The 24,256-nt window shown below is 41.1% G+C and overlaps 1 pseudogene; it reads right to left on the bottom strand.

Moving 5' to 3' along the window:
• Positions 1-11,294: 11,294 nt before the first annotated feature.
• The window catches only part of LOC103746107, a 48,959-nt pseudogene continuing 35,997 nt past the window's right edge, over positions 11,295-24,256 (bottom strand).

The raw sequence follows: 24,256 nt of genomic DNA, 5'->3' as shown, positions 1-24,256 counted from the left end.
AGCCACTGTTGGTCCTATTGATGATCCTTTGCACTAGTACATCCATGATGACCTTGATGAGCCACTGTGATGTCACAGAATCCTCTGGATCCTCCCATCAAGTCCCTCTGGCTGGTCATCTGATCTTTCATAACATAACCATGCCAGCTAGCCATTCCCTTGCGTGATTCCTCCTCTGCCAGAGACCTTTCAGGAAAACATGAATTTTCAACCTCTTCCTGTAGACTATCACATTCTCTGGCTCTGAGTCCCTCTGCTCACACAATAAGAATCAGTCACATAAATGCACTTCACTGAAGGAAAGTCTGGAAGTCACATGCCTGCTTAGCTACCTAAATACAAGAACTCTAAAATACGGAAATAGATACACAAAACTTCCTTGGAGAGTGGGCTCTTTCCTGTCACTTAAGAAAAGCTAAGGCCTCACCCTGCATCCTTGTTCAGCATGGAAGAAGCCAGAGCAGTCTATGTCCTGATTCCCTATTGGCAATTTGGGTAACCATGTCAGAGGATGGCATGATAAGAATAGGAGGTAGGAACTGGCTAGGCAGCTAGGGTAAAAAGACCTCAAAGAAATGTAGCCAGTTTCTTGGCTAAAAGTCAAAATGTCCTTGGGCCTGTGAGCAACATATTCTGTTCCAAGGCCAAAAGTGTCAAAAGTATTTGGAAGCTTGTATCTAATCCTTAAAAGATTTTAGGGTTACCTCTTCAGAGAGGGGAATGTTGGAGGGGAGGGAGTGGGCATGGATTTGATCAAAACATCTTATATGCTTGTATGAAATCCTCAATAAAGTTTTTGTAAAAGTTAAAAAACAAAAACAAAAAACAAGAAAAGCTAAGGCAAAATTAATGAAAAGACTAATAAATGTGTACTAGAATTGGGGTGATGGGAAAAGAAAAATTGACAATATTAAAAGTAAATTAACTAGGGCAAAAATCACAGATACAACATTCTGAATAAATTTAAATAAAGTTAAATCAATATTCTGATTAAGCATATGCCAATAAATTTGAAAAAGAAATAAAATAATTGAAAAATGGTGATTATTAAAATGTTATAAAATGATGCAAAATTTGAAACATTGTGGCAAGTTTAATGTTTTTTAATAGACATTCCAACTTTCAAACACTAGTTTCCTAAAATATTGTGGGTGATTTCTACTAACTAATCTTACATATATTGATTCAGAGTTATAATTTTTTAAATCTTTGTTTTTGGAGAATTTCATGGATGAGTACTATATTTGAATCATTTCCACCCCTCATTCTCCCCCCTCAACTCTTCCCATGCCCTCCACACCCTCATGACCTCTTGTTTAACTAGGATTGCACTCTTTCTCTTTCTCTCTTTCATATATATATATATATATATATATATATATATATATATATAATTTACTGCTGAATCCATGAAGTGATGCTCATGTATTTAGGGCCGATCTCTCGGGCTTGGTTAACCTATCAGGGACTCATGCCTAGAGAAAACAGATTCTCTCTCTCAGTAGCTTTTATTGCTTTCCATCTTGATGTTGTTGATGTGGGAACTTTGTGAGATTTCCCCCATCCACATCAGCATATCAACTGGTGTTGTCATTATGCAGGTCTTGTTTAGGTAACAATTTTATTGAGATTTCATGGGTGTAGTTTACAATGTGTACAATGTGTACCCTAACTAGCAGGAGGCATTAGGGTCCTCTGCCTCTTACAGTTTCTCCGCCCTCTCTTCCATGATTTTTCCTGAGCCTTAAGTATAAGGATTGCACTGTAGATATATAAATTGGGACTACGTACCACATGATCACATAGTTGGCATTCTGATCAGTTGTGGAATATTTTAACAGTTTCCACCTGTTGCAAATAAAAGATGCTTTTTTGATGAGTGGGGACAATTACATTTACCTATGAATATAAGGGTATTTGGAATGTAGTAAGACATTACATCGGGACTAGAAAAATGGCTCAGCAGATGAGAGCACTAGCTGCTCTTGTAGAGGACTCTGGTTCAAATCCCAGCACTTACATAGTGATTGACAACCATCTGTAACTCCAGTTCCAGGGGATCCGATGCCCTCTTCTGATTTCCTTAGGTACTGCACTACATGGGTACACTTACACAAGTGCAAGCAATACACTAATGCACATAAATAAAAATAATAAAATGTTTTTGAAAGAGATTACATTGGTTTAGGAAATGGGCAGTAGTAGGTCACTTCTAGGGTCTATGACCTTTCCAGCCATGCATATTTGATTATGTTGACAGTTCCAGGCATGGATTCCCTCCTACTGAGCTGATCATAAGTCCAATTAGATAGCTAGTGGTTAACCCCAAGATAAAACTGCTGATATTGCATTGATAGAGATAGTTTGATGGGCTGGTCATTGTGGTTCATAGGTTTTACAGCTGGGTATTACTGTTGATTGCTTTTCTCCCTCGGTAGCTTGCACAGCACCCTCTGATACTATGAAAACTAGTCTTCAGGAAGAAAGCTTTCACATGAATTCTAGGTCAATTTCTCCATGTCCTGTGTCTGAAGTATGTGGTATCTTCAGCAATAAGAAATTAACCTTTAAGTTCTTGGATGCAATCAAGGGCTATGCCAATTGCCTGTATTGTTTTGGGAGTCTCTTGAACTACTCTGACCAATAACCCTAAGGAACGTTTCCCTTACCTGGCACTGGGATTTTTGTTAAATAGCCTTCAGCTGCACGCACGCACGCACACACACACACACACACACACACACACACACACTATGTATATATGTACTTAAGCAAGCTTATGGAATAATACATTTCCCTATGACTTTTCCAACACCCTTTGTATCAGTTATCTCTCCTTCCACCCCCCATTTTATTTTACTTCCCCTTATCCCAGTTAAAGCTCCCCCATTTTCCCCATTTCCTCCTTGTCCATTTCCACCTGTGTCTTATCATCCCTCTCTCTAGAGCTTCCTCCTCCCAGCTGGTCTACTTCTGTCCTCCTGGCTTCTGTAGTTACTTCAGGATATATACTTTTTGAAGACACAACGTCCCCACAAAAGTTGGCTCAAGTCGAGTTCCCAGCATTCATGTGTGTAGCTCACAACCACCTATGACTCCAGCTGCAGAGAATCCAATACCCTCTTCTGGATTCCATGGGCACTACACACACAGAGATACATATACACGTAATTTTTTAAAATAAAGTCTTTAAAAAAAAAAACAAGAGAAGGAATGAATAAAATTGTCAAATCATCAGTCACACTCAGTCATAAAAACAGATACAAAAAACTCAGTGCAAAATCCTAACACATGGAACTGAGTCATGTCCTTGTGTGTAGACAGATCACAGGTAAATGGATCTATGTGACTATACTCTTACTGAGCTGGTTTTGCTTCAGGAATACGAGTGGGTTTAAGACTGATAAAATCTGTTAGTGCAATTTACCACATTCATTGATTGAAATATAAAAGTATCTCAATAGATCCAGGAAAATAGCTATTTGATATAGTTCAGCACATTACTGATTAAAAATAACCAAGATTCTTTATTTAGGTCACTGGGGTAAAGGTAAAATGTGATAATTGGAAAAAAGTACTCAATCCAAACTTAGAGAAGACATTCTATTACAAATGAAGTAGTAGATATGCTCTTTTTTAAAATTAAAGACTCACCAAAGAACTTGATAATATATTTATTCAATATTGTACTGAATTTGCAAGCCACAACACTAAATTAAAAAGAAGAAATAAATTCACAAAGATTTGAAAAGAACTGAACAGAGCTGCATTCCTAAACAATAGGGTGGTGTTTATAAAAAGCCAAAGCCCTATAAAGACAACATATCACATCAGTGTAATATAAAAATACCATAACTACATCACCAATTTGTAATATATAAACAAAAGATGCAACATTTCTCAATTATATAGCAATAATGCAGATATTAAAATAAGAGGTATAAATAACTGGGCATATTATATAACTTACCAAAACCCATTATAAAAATATATAATACCATTACAATATCAAAATATCTTTTCAACCAAAAATGAGTTTGTTTTTGTTTAGTGCTAGTGACTGAGCTCAGGGCTTTAAGCATGCTAGGCAAGTGCTGTATCAATGCATTACATTCCAAACCCTTTGCTTTTTTATTTTAGTTTGAGTCAAGGTCTTGCTAAGTTGCCCAAGCTGTCCTTGAACTCACTATGTAACCCAGGTAGACCTCGAACTAAGGTAGACCTCGAACTTGTGATCCTTCTGCTCAGCTTCCTCAGTATCTGGGATGACAGCTGTGGGCAGCCACATCTAGCAAAGAAGAAATAATAAAAGTTTTGAAAAATGACAAAAGACCTGTACAAATAGAGTGTGCATTTTGTTCACGATATATGTTTTAGCAAAAGCTCAGTTTCATGAAGATATTAGTTGTTTTGGAACGGGTTTGCACACTGACCCTCTTCACATACTAAAGTCCCAATCCCCAAAGTTCTTTAGAATATGTCTGCATTGGATGATAGAGCCATTAAAGAAATGAAGAAAAATGAAACAATTTGGAGCCATATGGAGTGAAGTATTGGGGTCGCCAAAGAGGAATTTAAGGCGTAGACACATGCAGGCAGAGGGGAGAACACACAGGAGAAGGCAGCCATACGCAGCCCTACTAGGGCTAAGCAGGTCTGCTCACACCTCAATCTTAGATTTCTAGCCTTCAAAAGCTTAGGCCAATACATTTTTGTTTTTCAAGCCACCAATCTCTGATACTTTGTTTCAGCACCTTGAGCAAATTGTTATATCAGTTCTCCATAGTGAAAGGATAACTTGAGTTTTAAGAAACTCCAAAAATGTACCCCCAAGATTTATAAGGAATTGTCATCAACATAGAAAATGAATTCTGAGTGACAAGTTGAGGATATTGCCTTGTTAAATATCAAGACATTTTATAAATCTATATAATTAAGACTAAATGGTAGAGCTGCGCGCAGCACATTGGTAGAGCACTTGCCTCTCATGTGAGAGGCCTCGGTTTGATAATTAGCAACATGTACAAACATACTCAGAAACACATAAATACACACAAGAGTTTCGTGGTGTTAATACACTGATAAATTAATATATCCAGATGAATACAATTTAGAGTCTAGAAATGGATACATCCATAGATGAAAATACATCACTGAAAATTAGAAATAAAACTGCTTCATAATGTGCCTGAAAAAATATTGAATCTATGAAAAACAAAATTGAATCTTTATCTCACAAAGTACGAAGAAACAACCTTCAGGTGTAGCAATCCTAAATACAGAAAAGCAAAGCCATAAAATGTTAGGAGAAGCTATAAAAGAATATCTTTATGACCTTAGGTTGTATATTGAATTTTTTAGAGAAGACACAAAATAACAGTAAGACAAAATAATTGGTAAATTTTGATCACTGTGAAGTTTAAAATTTTTCTACAAAATATAGCCAATGCAAAGTAAAAAGAGAAATGTGACTAGAGGGTATCACATGTATTCACGCACCAAAGTGTATATATGTATATGTGCATATATATTCAAAATACATAAAGAGCACTGGCAAATCAACAAAAAGGCATCTTGCCGTCATGCTCTGGTAGAGGTATAATTTTCTGAGAGTGTGCAGGAGTGAGAGAAGGCAGGACTGAGTCTTCTTTGCCTGAAGTCCACCCTTGGGATGATTCTCACTTTTGCAGTGACAGAATTCACCTTCAGGACTGAGCCCTTGTGGACTGTCACCTCTGAGGCATCACTGTTACATAGAACTGAATCTCAACATGAGTTGTTAAAGACTCCAACCATACAGACAATGGATGGCATCAATGATGAGGGAACGGACAAATTTAAAATTGCAGAGGCTTATTATTTCCACATTAGCCAAAAACACTTTGGGTGATGACAAACGTAAGATGTTAGTGCCTAGACATCATTCAGGACTGGAGGAGAGGCAAATTAGAACTATCTGCTTGGAAAACAAGGGGTAGTTCATGAAAAGTACGTATACCAGAGGGCATCCTGTCTCCGCTTCTAAGAAAATATCATAGGTGGATTCTTGCCAAGGAGAATAAGAACATGTTTACAAAAATGTTTAATGGGTAATGCTTTCTAAAAGAAAAATGAGTCAACCCAAATGCCTACAAGTAGGAGATGGGTAAATTAATACAGTCACACATAGCAATATAGCACAACAGTAATGATGGAAAGAGTTACAGTTGTAGCTAGCACAGAAAAATCTCGAGAGTGCAAATCTGTGGTGAACCACACAAGCAGAAGATGAATATTTAAAATAGGACACTTGTATAAATCTGAAAACATTCAAAGTAATTCTATGAGCAACTTATAAATATGGATACATGGCGTATCATTTAAAATATGCACTAAAATATACATGCGAATAATAAATATTAAATTCAGGCCAGTGATTAATTCTGAGGAGACAAGAATGAAGAACAGAAAGTGCATTTTAGAGTGTGAGAGAGTTAAACAGATCTGAAAATAAGCGTGAAATCAATAATTTCATGAACACTACAGAGTTAAATTCTTTCCCCAAACTAGGTGGTTCAATTCTTCTTCCCTCTCTCCCTCCCTCCCTTGTCCCTTTCTTCTTATCTTCTGGTGGAGAAGGGTCCTCACCGCCGCCCAGGCTGACTGATCTCATGGGCCTCCACCTCTGGAGTGCTGGGATCACAGCAGAGTGCTTCCGCTTCCGTTGAAAATGTTTGGGTTAAAATGTGGAGGCTGGTAACACCAGAGATGGGTAACTAGGGCTTGAAGCTGAATGTGATAGCCAAGCTGACCAGGCTCAGGGAACACGGGGCTCAGGGAAAGCTCCCACAGGGCCCTTTAAAGAATATATTTTTGTCTCCCCTGGATCTGGTGGACTTCGCTGAGAAGTGCCCTACAGTTCTTCTTGTAAAGCGTATAGTTGATTTAAAACACAACAGTTTGGAATTCTCATGGTTTATCCACGAGCACTGGGAGCATCTGGGTTGTTTTTATTTTTGTGGGTATTTTTTTCTGGCCTATTTTAGTAGAAATGATGCTTTTGATAGTGGATAGCTGTTTTGGTCTGTGAAAGTTTTACCAAAAATGCAGAAGCAAAGCTACATTTATGAAAGAAAAGTTTGTATGTGTTTGGGTTTCTGTATATGTGTTTGTATGTGTGCTTTTCTGTGTATGTGTTTGTGTGTGTTTGTGCTTCTATGTGTGTATCTGCAGTGTGGGTGTATATGTGTCAATGTGGTATGTGTGTGGTTGTCTGTGGAGTGCATATGGTGTGTGTGTGTGTGTGTGTGTGTGTGTGTGTGTTTTATCTGTGTAGTGTATGGTGAGTCTGTGATGTGTTTGTGGTGCATAGTGTATATGTGGTTGTCTATGATGTATGTGTGAATACCATTGGCATGTAGTGTGTTTTGGTATGTATATGTATATGTTGTGCCTATGATATGTGTGTGGGATGTATGTGGGTGTGGTGTGTGAGCACGATGTGTGGGTGTGGTGTGTGGTTTGGGTGGCATATGTGATGTATATGTTCTGTGGTAAGTGGTATGATATATAGAGTGTATATTTGTGTTGTGTAGTATATGTGGTATTGTGTAATATGCATGTTTGTGGTATATGGTGTGATATGTGGTGTGTGAGGTGGTGTGTGTGATGTGTGTGATATATGTTTTTGTATGTGGTATCATGTGCAGTATGTGTGTGATGTGTGTGCTATGTATGTAGTGAGTGTGTGGTGTGTGTGGTGTGCGTGGTATGGTGTGTGATATATGTGTGGTGTATGTGTAGGTGTCTGTGGTGTATGTGTAATGGTGTATGATATGCGAGTAGGTCTGTAGTGGTATGTATGTGTGGTGTGGTATGTGTGGTGTGTATGTATGGTGTGTATGTGTGATATGTGTCCTTGGTATGTGTGTGGTGCATGTGGTGTGTGCAGTATGTGTGTGGTGTGCTGTGTGTGCTGTGGTGTGGTATGGTGTATGTTGTGTGGTGTGCTGTGCTGTGTGTGGTGTGGTGCATGTGGTGTGGTATGGTGTGGTATGTGTGGTGGTGTGTATGTGTGGTGTGTGTTGTGGTGTGGTGTGTGTGCTGTGTGTGGTATGGTGTGCTGTGGTGTGGTGTGGTATGTGTGTGGTATGGTGTGGTGTATATGTATGGTGTGTGGTGTGTCTTTTTGGTGTGTGTGTGGTGCATGTGGTGCGGTGCACGTGATGTGTGTGGTATGGTGTGGTGTATATGTATGGTGTGTGTGCATGGTGTGTGGTGTGTGTCTTTGGTGTGTGTGTGGTACATGTGGTGTGGTGTGATGTACCTCACTGAGGCTCTGGTTTATTTACAATGTGAGGATGCCTGGACTCTTTAGAACTTTATTCACATTGGAGTATTGTAGTTTGCATCTCTATTGCTGTGGTAAAAACATTGACCAAAACCTACCTGGGGAGGAAAGGGTTTATTTGGTTTACATCTTCAGTGGGTAGATCATCACTAAGGGAATCAGAGCAGGAACTCATGGCAGGAACCTGGAGGCAGGAGCTGAAGCGCAGGCCATGGAGGAACACTGCTCTCTGGCCTGTGCTCAGCCTGCTTTCTTATACAACACAGGACCACCTACCCAGGGCTGGCATCGCCCAAAATGGGCTGGGCCTTCCATATCACTCAACAATCAAGAAAATGTCCCACAGACATGACCACAGGCCAGTCCAACGGAAAAAATGCTCCGTTGAAGTTCCCTCCACCCAGGTGTGTCAAGCTGACATCTGAAGCTGTCCAGCACAAGTATCCTTGCTACTTTTACATTCAGCTGAATGCAGTTCAGCAAGCATTTTAACTTGATTACACTGCTGCCATGAATTGTACTTTCGGTGCTTATCAACACCAACTTCACAGGCGAGATGAAACACATCTTAAGAGATGATACAAAGCCAAACCAAATGAACCATGGGTAGGAATTTCTGAAAATGAATGCACTGCTTTAGGTTTTCATTTGCTTGGTGCTCTAATGCAGGCTCTCACTAGGTAACAGCCAGGTCATCCTGGGACCTGCAATCCCGCTTCAGTCAGGAGTGCCGGGATTATAGGCATGCATCACCACACCAGCTTCTTCGGGGTCTTTTTCCTCCGTATAACTCCAGGTGCCCACTAGTGAAACTAAAAGGTGTGCTTGACATTCCTACATAATTACTAAAACTCCCAAGACCACTAATAGAAGTTTTAGCTCGGAAGAAATGTGGTCTTAAGCTTAGTTCGGCTTTCCCGTCAACATTTCATATTTTCCTAGAGCAGTCAGAAATAATGAAACTGTAGACTCCTGTACCTAAGAAGGTGGTAGACAGTGTTTTGTTTTAGCTGAGGGGGCCAGGGTGGGTGAATTGGGAAGGCTCCTAGCGACAGGAGGACGGGCATTCTGGTGTCCTGTGTTCCTTCTCAGCATTCCTTCGAAAATGTATTTGCCCCGTTATTCTTCTCTCAGGGGGAAAAAGAGATAAACCAATAGTATCGACATTTTAAGTTGAAAATGTCCAACTTAAAATTAAAAAATTGTAAGACATGCAAAGAAGAAAAAGTTACATAAAAATATGTAAACACAAAAGATAATGAATATACAAGTGTCAATAGACCAGTGTATAATGGCCACAGTAAACAACTTAGGCAAAGTTTTGCTTCCCCAGAGCCTCAGGCAAGCTAGGTAAGTGCTATGCCAGTGAGCCACTTCCCTAATACAGACTGATTAAAGTGGTTTAACTGCAGTTTGGATCCTAGAACAAAAATTAAATGTACAACTAGAACTAAATATATATATATGACTGTACCTGAGAACTATTGGGTGGGTAGAGAAAATTAGCAGAAGACAGGATTAATGAGGACTGAGATAAACAGGAGAAAACAGAATTGAAGGGGAGAGGCACAAAGCTGACGGACCATGAAGATCCACCTATGAGAGGTACAGGACTTAGACGGTCTAAAGGTGATCCTAGGAAAAGATGAAAAGAGGCAATAAGTAGAGTAACTTGTCAAGATGTTCGTGAACAAGCTGGACATTAGCAACAGTTAAGAGGCTTGTAAGATACAGATATGATTCAAGATGATATGGTTATTCAGCCCCTGAGATGATTAGTTTTTGTCAGCAGGACCCAATCTAGCATCGCCTGGTTGGCAATAACAGATTGTCCAGGTCCTGTTGACCTGTGGGTCTCTCTATGGGAGAATGTCTTCATTGCCTTAATTGATGTGGGAAAACCAGCTTGAAGGTGGGTGGCACCATTCCCTGGTTTGAGGTCTTGAACTGAGCACTGAGCAAGTGCAGAGAAAGTGAGCAGAGCCATGAGCTAGTGTGCGCATGTGCTCATTTCTCCCTGCTCAAGCCTGGATGTGACTGGCTGCTCTGAGTGCCTGTTGCTTCCACTTCCCTGCAGTCACCAAATGTAACCTGTAAGAGTGAGGGAAGATGAATCTTTGCTCTCTTTTCGTTGGGACAGATGCTTTATCATAGCAACAGAAATGAAACTAAAACGGGCTCTTTGGGGGGGGGACTTAATCAGAATTCTGTTTGCTTTAAGCAGGGTTCATTCATGGATCTGCATGGCCAGCTGTTAGCTCGCCTGAGGGACAGGTGGCTCCAGTGGTCCAAGCTGGGGTGGACTGTGGCTGTTTCGTGTGAGTTCTCATCTTTCAAGGGGCTCACCTGCTTATTCTCACAGCAACAACACAGGGGTTCATACAAGGAAGAGTTAAAGCTCAGGACAGACATTTCTGAGTGTCATTTCTAGCACATTCCATCAGTAATAGAAAAAAGCAGGGCCAGATCAGACTCGGGAGGAAAAACAATCTTCACTTCTTGACAGGATGAGCTACAAGACATCACTATAAGAAGTGTGGGTGTGAGGAAGGGAATAATTGTGGACAACTGTGGACTAACTGCTTATCCAGGAAAACTAGAGTTGTTTGCATAAACTTAGTATTTCTTCTAATTCATGATGGTGGTTTCAGTAAGGTTTAATGAATCAGGCCATAAACGCAAAGGATGCTATGCTATATGATCTAAGTTTAGGAGAAGAGGTTAAGACTTCAATTCTTGGGGCTAGGGATATAGCTCAGGTAGTAGAGTTTGCCCAGCATGCACCAAGTGTGGATTTGAGCCCTGGTACCACATAAACCAGGTGTGGTGATGCACACAGATAATACCAACACTTGGAAGTCTTCCTCCAGATGAAGCAGTCAAATAGGAATGAACAAGACCTAAAAATGTCCAGTTTGGAAGATATAAAATTGGCACATAAGCCGGTGATGTTTAAAAATAGAGATCAGTTCTTCTCACTGAGTTCCTCAATTTACATTCTCAAATTTAGGGAACGGCGCATGTTTCTCAGGGATTCTTTAGCCTTATCAAGGTCTTTTAACTTGTAATGTTTGACATCAAAATGCTGCTGCTCCAATTTCTTGTGGAAGAAATGAAGGAATTGCCTACATCTAACAGATGAGTAAGTATACTTCTGTCGAGTAATTAAGAAGTATCCAAAAAAGACCATGGAATTTGTAAATGTAAGGAAGTAGGTAACTGGTTCCATGATATCCCAGGAGTCTACCCACCAGGTTAGCCACCCCAGTGCTCCACCCTGAACCGGGAGCAGAGCCAAGCCAGCCCAGAGGAGCCTGCTGGTTCTGACTTCTGGCCGAACTTCAATTCTAGCTTTGACCTGCTCCAGGGGCTGCAGCTGCTCCTTCAGGTGACTGATCTTCGCTATCAAATGGTGCTCTCTTCTCTTCTGAAATTCTTCCAAATGCAAGAGTGTAAGCAGTCTGTGAACCAAGGATTTCACACTTTCCGTCTCAATCATGTGCTCTTTACTTGGAGGCAGGAGAAGCAGAAATTAAAATTCATTCTTGGCTGCAAGGCAAGTTCATGGTCAGCCTGGATTATGTGAGAGCCTGTCTCAAAATCAAAACAAACAGACTTTGTAGTCATTTGAAAGAGAGTGTCCCCCATAGACTCTAAGTGTTTGGACACTTGGTCCCCAGTTCATGGTGCTGTTTAGGGAAGGTTATGGAATCTTTAGGCGGTGTGGCCATGCTGGAGGAAGCAAGTCACTGGGGGAAGGCTTTGAGAGTTTCTAGAAATGCCCATTTCCAGTCTATCTCTCTGTGCTTCCTGTGCCTGTCTGAAGATGTGAACACTCAGCTTTTTGCTCTGGCCACCTCTGCTGCCATGCCTCCCCTGCCTTGATGGACTCTTACCCTCTGGAAACATAAACCAAATAAAAGCTTCCTTCTACAAATTTCCTTGGAATGGTGCTTTATCACAGCAGCAACTAATACAGACTTCAACTCTTTAAAATATAGTGCCTTTCAAATTCTTGCCTCAAACAAGAGTGATTACACCCTTGCTTTATTTGGTTGAGTGGTTCTCAGAGTCTCTGTAGCTTTTAAGCAGAGTTCAAACCCAGTCTTGAGACTCAGACTCAGGTCAGTGTGCTTCTCCAGGCCGGGTGTAGTCGCCCATGCCTTTAATTCCAGCACTTCGGAGGCAGAGGCAGGCAGATCTCTGTGAGTTCAAGGCCAGTCCAGTCTACAAAGTGAGTTCCAGGACAGCTGGGGCTACAGGGGGCCCCTGCCCCAAAATGAAAAAAAAAAAAAAAAAAAAGGCTTCTCCAAGACTGCGGTCACACTAGCATCCCACCACCTTAGGCTCCCTCGTCTTCCTGGCTTGTGAAATATTTCAGTTTGTAACTCTGGGGCTTCATCTTATTGTTAATTAATTACCAATATTAGGCAGGAAAAAATAATTTCCATCCCCTCTTAGCATCACAATGAGCGCTAGCTATTTCTCCCTCTCCACTCTATTCTAAGAAGACCTTACCACACATTGAGGCCCAGAGTTGAAGATCTTCTAACAATCTTATGACATGATCAATCTGATTCAGTAGGCCTGTCTGGAATGTGAGCTCTACATATCCCACAAGCTCTCTGGGTATGCCTCTACTGAAAGGCCTTACCCAGAGCAGCAAAATTCTAAGGTCCATTCAGATCAAGGTTTGAAGTTTCATCTTCATATCCTCTCTCAAGACATGGATGGTTCTGAAGGGGTGTGTATGGGCTGGTGGTTGGGGTACAGATACTGTTGGAGACTAGGAAGAAAGAGCTGTCCAGAATAGAGGGCAAACATCTGGCCTGGAAAGGAGCAGCTGGCTTTGAGACATGAGGGACCCACCTGTCCTTGGGCATTGGACAGATGTAAAGCACTGTTAAAATCTGTTAAAATTACTGTTAGCATTCTTCTAGTTTATGCAATGTGAGCATGCCTGTATAATGTGAGATGCCTTCTGGTGTGCATTTTCTTCTAAACCAGCAAATACATGGGGATGGGGTGTTCTGACTCCCTGATTAGCAGCTATTAAACTCACTCTTGTTGTCTGGGATGCCTTAAGCCAAAAGGCTAGCAGTTATAGTAGCCAGTCGGACTACTCTTAGGCTGGCACCAGTCTTCTAGAACACTCCATAAAACAGCCATTCAAAGATACAGCAAACTATCTTGCCTCCTGAAGACCCACCCACAGCCAGGACTCTGAAACCATTTAATGCCACAGAATTTGCAGTCAGAAAACTGCTTCACCTTTGGAGAGAGAGAGAGAGAGAGAGAGAGAGAGAGAGAGAGAGAGAACTTCCACTGGTGGAGGGACTGCTATGAATGTTGCCCAGAGGCAAGGCTGTGATTGGCCTGAACACCCCTCCTCAGGCAGATAAGAGATGTTCCTGTGCCACATCCCTGTGCTACATTAGGCCCAGTAAAGGCTTCTCTCCAGTCGTTTTGCAATTATGTTCAGTAGTGTGGGCTGAACTAATAACATTGTTAACTGCATTTGCAGTGATAGAGGAGACTTAATAGCTGAAGACTCCTTGGGTACCACCTGTACCCCAAAGTGCTCCACATCACCCTGCCTATAGGCCCACTGTCACTCAGCATGGACTGTGGGCTCCATACTACATTATCATGTTGCTTCTTAGCTGAGATACTGGGCTTCCAAGCAGCCCCACTTGAGGCAGGTACCATGTTCCTATTCCCTGGCCCAGGGTTCCCAGGGCAGAGCATTGGCAACAGCCACCTAAATGTTCAAAAGTGGTATAGACTTTAGGCCCTTCCACCAGCAGTGTCCACAGGCCTAACCCTACTCAGTAATGTGGGTTGGCAGCCATAGATTACCAGCTTATCCCATTTGCACACCAGAATCCTGCCTACTGGTGGGCAATAGTAGATGCCTTGTATGGAAGTAATTCTGGTAGAAACCAGGGCCCAGTTTCTTAATGGCCTGCCGAGTGCCTTGGCTCCCAAGCAGCAGTGGGTGGCTGAGCTCTGACCCTAGTTCCCAGATGCAATCCAGAAAGATGCAGGCACCTTATGTTGGTGACCCTATGTCATCAGTGGCCACTGAGAAAGTACTGATCACTTCCAGGGGCCAGAGCAGGAAAGAGAAGCATAGATAGGGGGAGACAATAAGAAGCAGACAACAAAAGGCAGTACGAAGCCAGAGAACAGAGCTCGCAAGCACTGGGCACCAGAAAAGTTCCAGAAAGTTATTAAGTCTTCAGGATGAGGGTCTCAGACCCCCAGCCGAGAGCTTTAACATTTGCTACTGTTGGGGGTCCCAGTACCTGAGGCCTGCCCTGGCTTTATAACAGGAGAGGGTGCCTCTTGCTACTGCTTCCATCTGCCTATGGCTGCCATGGCTCAGTGCTGCCAAACACTAAGGGAAGCAAAAGCTACCAGGCACCAGCACCTAAACAGCTTCTTGACTATCCACGATTTCTACCTAGATAGAGAAAAAGAATCCCAGCCAGCAGCTTGTTGACAAGCTCATTAATCTTAGAATGGGCAGAAATGAGTTCCTGTGGAGAACAGTCTGTCTGTGTTCACAGGAACACCAATGGTGAACCAACAATGACCAGAGTTCTGACATGGAGTATAGCGGTCACAGAGCAGGCTTCATGGACACACAACCTGTCCTGGACCCCATGGGTAGGATTGCACTGGATTTAAAGGGATGCCATCCCCATCATGAAACTCTTTTGTTAGTTTATGTGCTTTTGTTTTTATTTAGTTATTTGCAAGCATGTGTGTGTGTGTGTGTGTGTGTGTGTGTGTGTGTGTCGGGGGGGGTCATGTGTGTGTATGGTCACATGTGTGAAGGCTTATGTGTATGTGGAGATGCATGCATGTTTATGGAGACCAGAGGTTGATATTGGATGTCTTCTATGATCTCACTTCCCCTCACACACCTTATAACCTTATATATTGAGACAGGATCTTTCACTTGAAATAATTGCTTGCTGATGCAATTAATGTAGGTAGCTGTCTCCCAATTGGTTAGTTCCTCCAAGGGGCGGGGCCTGCCATGGAGGGTGGTGTACTGAGGGGCTGCTGGGAGCCGTCTTGAAACAGAAGCCATGAGCCTTTGAGGTGTTGTGGGGGAAGCAGCAGCAGCAGCAGCAGCAGCAGCAGCAGGTTCAAGGACAGAATGGCCTGTCAGAATGGACCTATGGCGAGAGCACTGGCCCCTGAGGCACGAGGAACTGCTAGTGGTGGCTATGGGCGTGGCACAGGAACGGTCTGATATGGTGGGCGCTGAGCCACACTGCTGGATGCGCTGCAGTAGCCGAGTGGCAGGGAGCTAGCTAGGCATGGGGTGCTTGTTTCTTTGTAAGTCATTCTTCTCCCCCCCCACGACAATAATAAATACACTTAAAGATATGTTATATGGTTTACCCGATAGAACAAGAGACCCAGAGAACTCGGGGCCAACAAGCTTGCTCAAGGGACCCTGTTTGTGCTAGGACTGTACAGGCCCACCACGTTCACCATGCATGCAGTTCCAAACTCTGTTCTTCATGCTTGCTGGAAAGTTCTTTATCACTAGCCCCTCATCATGTTATATTTTTTTAAAAAGACATTAATTTGTGTTTGTGTGTCTCTATGTGGATATCTATGTGAGCATATGTCCATGTTGAAGTGGGGTGAAGTACCTGTGTGCCTATGGGGACCAGAAAGGACTTTGGATCCCACAGAGCTGGAGTTATAAGTATTTGCAGGTCCCTAACCTGCAATGTAAGTACTCGTAGTCAGAGCTAAAGCACTGAGTCATCTCTCCAGTCCCCTCCCCAACCCCATCATAAAATTCTTAACCAAGGGGTTCTATTTTTTTCTTTATTTTACATCAGATTCCATGTATTGTAGTATGTAGCTGTTCTTTAGTTACAGCAGCAAAAGTCACCTCATGAGATGTGCATTTGACAGGAAGCAAGAGGAAGCCATTGGTATTTGACAGGTGACTCCTGAGTTATCCGACCAAACTCTCCCAGCCCCATCCCTCCATACCACCAGCCAGTCAAATGCCACATAACGCTCAACAGGTCTCTACAGTTCCAGAAAAGGGCAAACCTAAGCAGGATTGAGTTCAAATTTCCTGTCACCCAGAAAAATGCAAGCTCAGTATGAAATTGACTTTGATTCACATACATAATGGAGATTTTACAAAAATTTGTCTGGTGGAATGAGGAACATAACTCCTGCATATGTTTAGAAAAACAGATCAATGTGGTTAAGAATTTTACAGACAGTCAAAAATGCTCACACATCCATGAACACCTAGCTCAAAGGACTCGGTGTCAGCTAAATTGATTGGCTGCTAAATGGAGAGTAACCTATGATTACATCTGCTCAACAGACTCTGTTGTATCCATATCATTCAAGCAGTGTTGGTGTGGGACATGAGCCAAGACAGGGAGAGAGCTGCCACCCTGGGCCCAGGAGCTCATGTGGCATTCATTAAAACTGTCAGGCATCTTGTGTGAGGAACTGGGATAGAAAGCAACTGACATTTGTTCACATCTTTTGAGGGAGACTGGATGTGTGAACAAGTGGAGTTTGAACATCTTCATTAGGGAGGAAGTGGAGCATCAAAGCTTTCCAGGGAGGCTTTGATGCCCACAGGCCCAAGAAAATACATGTGTCAAAATCAGAAGTGAAGTCCGTGTAGATTTTTTTTTCTCCTCCTTTAACATCGGTTGCCTCGCTCATGTAAAATTAATCTCACAGGGGCTAGCTATCACATGTGGTTAGAAATTAAGACCCAAGAAAGACTATGGCTATAATCTAATGGAATTAAACTGTGCATTTTAAAATTTTCCTTCATAAAGTGAACGTGAATTCTTATCAAATTGTCTCCCCTTTTAAGGGTTCGTAGATGAACACAATGGAGTTTTGCAAGGATTTATAAAAAACAAAGTGAGTCAGGCTTGGGTACAGCAATAGAAATCACTCGTTCTAAAAATTATTTATTTATGTGTATAAGCATTTTGCCTGCATGTATGTAAATATACCTGTGTCACACAATGCCCATGGAGGTCAGAAGAGGGCATCAGATTCCCTGGAACTGGAGTTACAGAGGATTGTTAGGTGTCATATGTGTGCTAGGAACCAAACCAGGTCCTCTTCAAGTGCAGCCATTGCTATTAAGAACTGAGCCATCTCTCCAGCCCCAAAATCATTTTTTTAAGGATGAGAATGTAGGGCCAGCAATGATTCAGTGGATAACACAATTTTGTGCCAAGCTTGGTGATCTGAGTTCGATCTCCAGAACCCACATAGTAGAGAGAACTGACTTCCCAAATTGTCTTCTGACCCTCTACGCTCACAAAGTAGTGCACCCACAAATACATATATATTTGCACATTACAAATAAAAATTTGATTAAAAACTATTCTTCAAAAGAATTGAGGATGCAGCTCAGTGATAAACACTTGACTGGCATGTGTGAGATCTGGTTTGATCGCTAGTATTATAAAAATTATCTTCATATATACATAAGACAGGAAAAAAAAAAGAGCTAAATGTGAACGATGCAACGGGAAACGCCAACAGTCACTGTAAATCCGGGAGTGTCTTGTCTTGGTGATCTGGATGGCAGATGAGGAAGAAGCTGATAGACAGTACAGTCTTCTTGTTTGGTAGTAAGAGACCGGTAAAGTTTGATTCTTTACGTTGCTACTGAGGAAGGTTATTGTAGGTATAAAGGCAATGTGGGTGAAGGTGTGGAGGCAGGGCAGAGTGAGCAGGTATGAAAGCTACTAGAGGGATTTAGCAGACTGGGAAAGGTGCCACAGAGGGTGAAAATACAGATCCTGTTCCATTGCTTGATCACGCATCATTTTTCTGTCTAATGCTTCAGTTATTTTTAAGTTTTTATTTATTATTTTTATGTGTATGAGTGTATTGCCTGCATGTGTGTAAGTGTACCCATGTCAAGCAATGCATGTGGAGGCCAGAAGGAGGTGTCGGAGTCCCCTGGAACTGGAGTTATGGATGGCTGTTACCTGCTATGTGGATGCTGGGAATCAGACCAGGTCCTCTGCAAGAGCAGCTAGTGCACTTAGCTGCCAAACATCTCTCCAGCCCCTGCTTCATTTATTTTATGAAGGACTTCTAAAAGACTTTGGTATTTTTATGTTCATAAAGTTTCTCAAAAACAAGTTCTTACATAGTGTACTACTATGCATATGTATGTATTCATGTGTGTGGTATTTTGTGTATGCATGTGTAGGTTCTGTGCATGTGTACATGTGTGTGGTGTGCTTATCCATGTGGTCCTGTGTGAAGGCCAAAGGTCTTCCTCACCCACTCTCCATCTTATTTGTTGAGACAGGGTCTCTCTCTGAACTTTAGCAAATTCAGCTAAACTGGCTGACACCATTCAGCCAACCCCTAGAATCTACTTGTGTCCTCCCTACCCCAGAACTAAGGTTAGAGGCGTACACCAACACACCTGAATTTTATATGTGGACTAGGGATCTGTACTCATGTCCTCATGCTTGCTAAGCAAGTACTAATCTAGATCTTTTTCAATTTATGCTTTTTAAAAAGAATATTTTATTTATTATTTTTATTTTTTGCATTTGAGTGTATTGCCTGCATTTACGTTAGTGTACCCATGTCATGCAATGCCCATGGAGGTCAGAAGAGGGCATCAGATCCCCTGGAACTGGAGTAACAGACAGTGGTTAGATGCCATGTGGGTGCTGGGAACTGAACCCAGGTCCTCTGCAAGAGCAGCCAGTGCTCTTAACCACTGAGCCATCTCCCCAACTCCTCACCTTATGATTTTTTTCATTTACATTCAGAATAGCTTTATGGAATTTTAATTGAAATATTAAATCTATAGATTAACTTTAGGAAAAAAATCATGCAATTTTCCCCAACCCATTAACACAGAATTAGTTCTCTGTTTAGCTCTTCCTTGATTATTTTTGACAGTGCTTTGCAATTTGGGTGCATTTATATATCCTGCATATATATTTTTAGGTGAATATCTAAGTATTTCATCTTCATGACACCATTATAACTGCTATTTATACTGCACATAATCCTAGCCTTCCTCATGATATTTGTTCCCATTTTCTTCCTTTGCCCTTCCCTCATCCCCTGCTTTAAATAACGTTCTATCTATCTATTATCTATCTCTATCTATCTATCTATCTATCTATCTATAATCTATCATCTATCTATCATCCATCCATCATCTATCTATCATCCATCTATCATCTATCATCTATCTATCTATCATCTATCATCTATCTATCTATCATCTATCATCTATCTATCATCTATCTATCTATCTCATCTATCTGTCTTCTACCTACTTTTCATCTACCACCCATAACTATCATTGATTTCTATCTCATCTGTCATCTTCTCATCATCTATCTTTTGTACTTGTCTATCTCACCTATCTAGCTTCTTATCTGTCATCTATTATCTGCTTTCTATCATCTGCCTGTCATCTATCTATAACTATCATCCCTATTTATCTATTATATATAAAACCCATTAATCTATTAATCTAATCCATGTAGTTTCTCTCTCTCTCTCTCTCTCTCTCTCTCTCTCTCTCTCTCTCTCTCTCTCCCCTCTCTCTGCACTGATCTACTTAAATCACCTCCAAAAGAAAATCTGTAAGACTATATCCTTTGCAACATTAGCTCAACTGACAAGACTCTATGCCCCAACAATATAAAATTATTTCCTAATGCCCAAATTCATTCTGCCATCTCTGACTGTGCTGTGTTCTTTTCCTTGGATTATCACCTGCATAGCCACATGACACTGAAACCCAACCAGTCCTGTAGGAGCCCATTCAAATACTATCTTTGCAAATCACTCCCAGTGAGACAAAATGCTAGAGATAGCTTTTGAAATGTGTCATTTGGGATCTGAACTACACTTTGGAAAAATGGTTCTGACACAGGTTTGCAGAACAAGTTCAAGATGAAGAAGCCAAAGGGAAGAGAGTCCAGGCTAGCAAGATTCAGACTCCATCCATTTGGAAAGTCTGTGAACTGTTTTGTCTACTCCCCCAGGTTTTATTTTCCCTAATCTTATGTGTTAGAGGCACAGGTGGTCAGTAATTTTACTTCTTAATGAGAAAGAATGAGTTCTGGATGTTTAATGGTGGGGGTTGAATTCCTGGGATGATGTTAAAGTCAGTAGCTAGGTCTCTGGAGTTGAAAGAACACGATGTAAATACGTCTGTGAGTCACACATATTCAATTTAAGCAATTGCATTTGGACATGTGATGACCCTATCTGAAAATGGGATCAGTCAGGGGGGAAAATGGACTTTGAGAGGCTGAACAAACAAGTCACTCACCAAAAATTGAAATTTTTGTTTTAGCCCCGAGTTCTTGGATGAAGCTATCCATATCTTTAAAGCCCTGGAGAATTCTATTTTTCCCTTCTGTGTCAAATAAGATGTACTTGCAGGTACCAGCAACGCTCTTGCTACAGAAAAAGATGCTCGGTAATGTAGCCCTTGCTGTTTGGACCTCTGCTCTTTACTTCTCCATTTATCCATTGCCCTTACAATCCAGCACCTTCCTCTTCCCTCCCCACGTTCCTTGTCCACATACTTGATACTGAAAACTTCCTTGACAACGTATTTCTATTTCAACAACCAAACAAGAAAACCATAGGATTCTTTGGGAATGTGGGTGAACTACCTTTAAGTCTTAAGTATGTAGAATATGCTTTAAATACAAGTTTTCCCTTGTCTCTCAGTCAGAATTAATATGAATATGCTTTGTCATGACTGCTTCTGAAAGCATATTGTGGGGCTGGGGAGATGGCTCAGATATGGAGTACCAGCTGCACAAGCATGCAGACCTAAGTCCCCATGTAAAATGCTAGGCATCTGACATACTTCTGTAACTCTGCTAAGATGGGTGTGGGGTGGAGACAAGAGGCTCCCCAGAGCTCACTGGTCTGCTAATCTTGCCAAAAGCCAGTTCAGTGATAAACTCTCTGGAAAAATAAAGACATCCAATGTCAACCTCTAGCCTCCACATGCACACACCTGCATGTGTGCCTGCATGCACTTATGCATACATACACACACACACACACACACACACACACACACACACACAGAGGCACTCACACGCATCCTACACAAAAAAAATAACTTTAAAAAAAAGCATATAGTTCTGGTTTCTGGCAAGACCGCCTTCTGACACACTTCTGGTAGCTGAGGCAGGGATTTCCAGCTGAGACTCAATCTTAAGAATGATATTTAGTAACTTACACCAGTAGTAGTAATAGAACAGTAAAATTAAGTCACTCACTGGGCACTCATTGAGAGGGCTCTATGCCACCAGGCACGGTGCTAAGCCCTTAATTTATAGTATTTAATTTAATCTTTCCAACCATTCTTTCTGATACCAATTATCCCCATTTAGGACTTCTAGAACAGAGAGTATGTCAGGCATATAAGTTGTCAGTTCCAGAGCCTAGGTCCATACTGCAATTACCAATGACATCCCACTACTTCACAGCCTTCAGAAGGATACACTCCTACCTGCAGAACTACAATGTATTTGTGATTTCTTTTTGCAAATGATGTGGTAGACTAGGACTCACTTTGGAAGTCGGCCCCGCAATGGTGTGTGGCCACTAAAGAAAGATGCAGGAAGAATTATGTGACAGACTAGAAAGAAGAAACCAATGTTAAGAGAAATGTGGTGGATGTTTCCTGATTTCTATCAAGTTCAAGGTTGCAACAGGCAGCAAATGAGGCATGATGTTTACAGCCATCTCCTACTACAGTATTTTTGGAAAAAAAGATTCACAAACTAACTAGATTTTTTTATTTTTAAAAAAATTTTATTGAATTTTTTGTGTATTTCATACAGAATATCTCAAACAATCTTAATCATCTTTATACTCCCATCCCCACTGGCATCCTCCCATAACCTCCCACTGGAGCCCATATACTTTGTCATCCCTGTTAAGGCCCACTGAGTTGTGAGTGTCCCCAGCTGTTCCCCAGTGCAAGTCCATCCACTAAATCTAGTCAGCCTATCTAGACTCCCTTGTTTTAGGAAGGTCACCTCTTCTTTATCTAGCCACAATCGGTTGCCAACATTCCTTCAGATAAGATTGAAGTCTGCTGTTCATTATCCCAGTTCTATGCTGGGTTATTGTCTGCCTGAGTTTGCATGGGACTTGTGTATGCTGACACCATTGCCATAGAATCATATGCTTAGGTTCCCAAGAGCTTGTAGGACTGTTTCCACATGGTCGTGCACCTCCTTCCTGGCTCTTACAATCTTTCTACCCTCTCTTCCAAGATGGTCCCTGAGCCTTGGGTAGGTGAAGTTCAGTAAAGGAGTCCTGTCCAAGGACCATCATTCAGGAGATGCTTGATCTCTACACTTTGGCCATTTCTAACCTTTTGTGCTCCTGGCCCTCTGCTGCATGAGGGAGTTTCATTGTTGAGAACTGAGAGATTCATTAATGTCCTCTTCTTTATCCCTGTTCTGTGTTCCATGAGCCCATGCATTCTAGCAGACCACAACACAATAAAGCTTAAAATGACACCAGAAGAAACCTTAGTAACTATATGAACACATGGGGATTTAACAACACACTCCTGAATGATAAATGGGTCAGAAGAGAAATTAAGAAAGAAATAAAAGTACTCCTGGAACTAAATGAAAAGGACAATGCAACACAACAAAACCTCTGGGACATGTTGAAAGCAGTCCTTAGAGGGAAGTTTTGATAGCTCTAAGTACCTGCATCAAAAAATCAGAAAGAACACAGATAAATGACTTAACATTGCAACTCAAGACACTTGAAAAGCAACAACAAATGAAACCCAAACCAACCCAGCAGGCAAGAAAAAATAGTAAAAAATCAGAGCAGAAACTAATGAAAATGAAACAAAGAGAACAATACAAATAATAAATGAATCCAAGAGCTGGTTCTTTGAAAAGATAAACAAGATTGACAGACCACTAGCCCAGTTAACCAAAAGAAAAAAGAGCACCTCCAAATCAACAAAATCAGAGATGAAAGAGGAAACATCACAACAGACACCAAAAGATCCAGAACATTATAAGGGAATAATTTAAAAACCTATATGCTACTAAATTTGAAAATCTGAAAGAAATGGATGGGTATCTAAAATCATGGGAATCACTAAAATTAATCTAAGAACAGACCCATAACACATAAGTAAATTGAAACATTAATACAAAACCTCCCAATTAAAAAAAAATCCCACAGCCAGATGGATTTATAACAGAATTCTATGAGACATTTAAAGAAGATCTACATCCAATACTACTTAATTTATTCAAAAAGATAGAAATGGAGGGAGAACTTCCAAATTCTTTCTATGAAGCCAGCATCACTCTAATATAAAAACCAGGTAAAGACACAACCAAAAAAGAAAACTATAGACCCATATCCTTAGTGAACATAGATGCAAAAGATCTCAATTAAATACTTGCAAACCACAATCAAAAAGATTTTCCACCATGATTAATTCAGCTTTATTCTAGAGATGCAAAGGTGGTCTAATATACGTAAGTCAATAAATGTCATAAATCATATAAATGGACTCAAAGACAAGAACCACATGGTTATCTCAATAGGTGCAGAGAAGGCCTTTGACAAAATTCAATATGCATTTATGTTCAAAATTCTAGAGGGTACTGGACTGGAGGAAACATACTTCAACATAATTAAAGCTGTATACAAACCCACAGCCAACATCATTCTAAATGTAGAAAAACTGGAAGCATTCCCATTAAAATCAGGAACAAGACAAGGATGTCCACTATCTCCACTCCTTTTCAATATGGTGCTTGAAACTCTTGTTAGAGCAGTAAGACAAGAGAAGGAAATTAAAGGAGTAATAATTGGAAAACAAGAGGTTAA

The sequence above is a fragment of the Nannospalax galili genome, unplaced genomic scaffold (genome assembly GCF_000622305.1).
Source record: "Nannospalax galili isolate Female #2095 unplaced genomic scaffold, S.galili_v1.0 scaffold603, whole genome shotgun sequence".
Taxonomy (NCBI): Eukaryota; Metazoa; Chordata; class Mammalia; order Rodentia; family Spalacidae; genus Nannospalax; species Nannospalax galili.
Note: the sequence above shows the minus strand (reverse complement) of the source record. Positions and strands in the feature narration are given on the sequence as shown.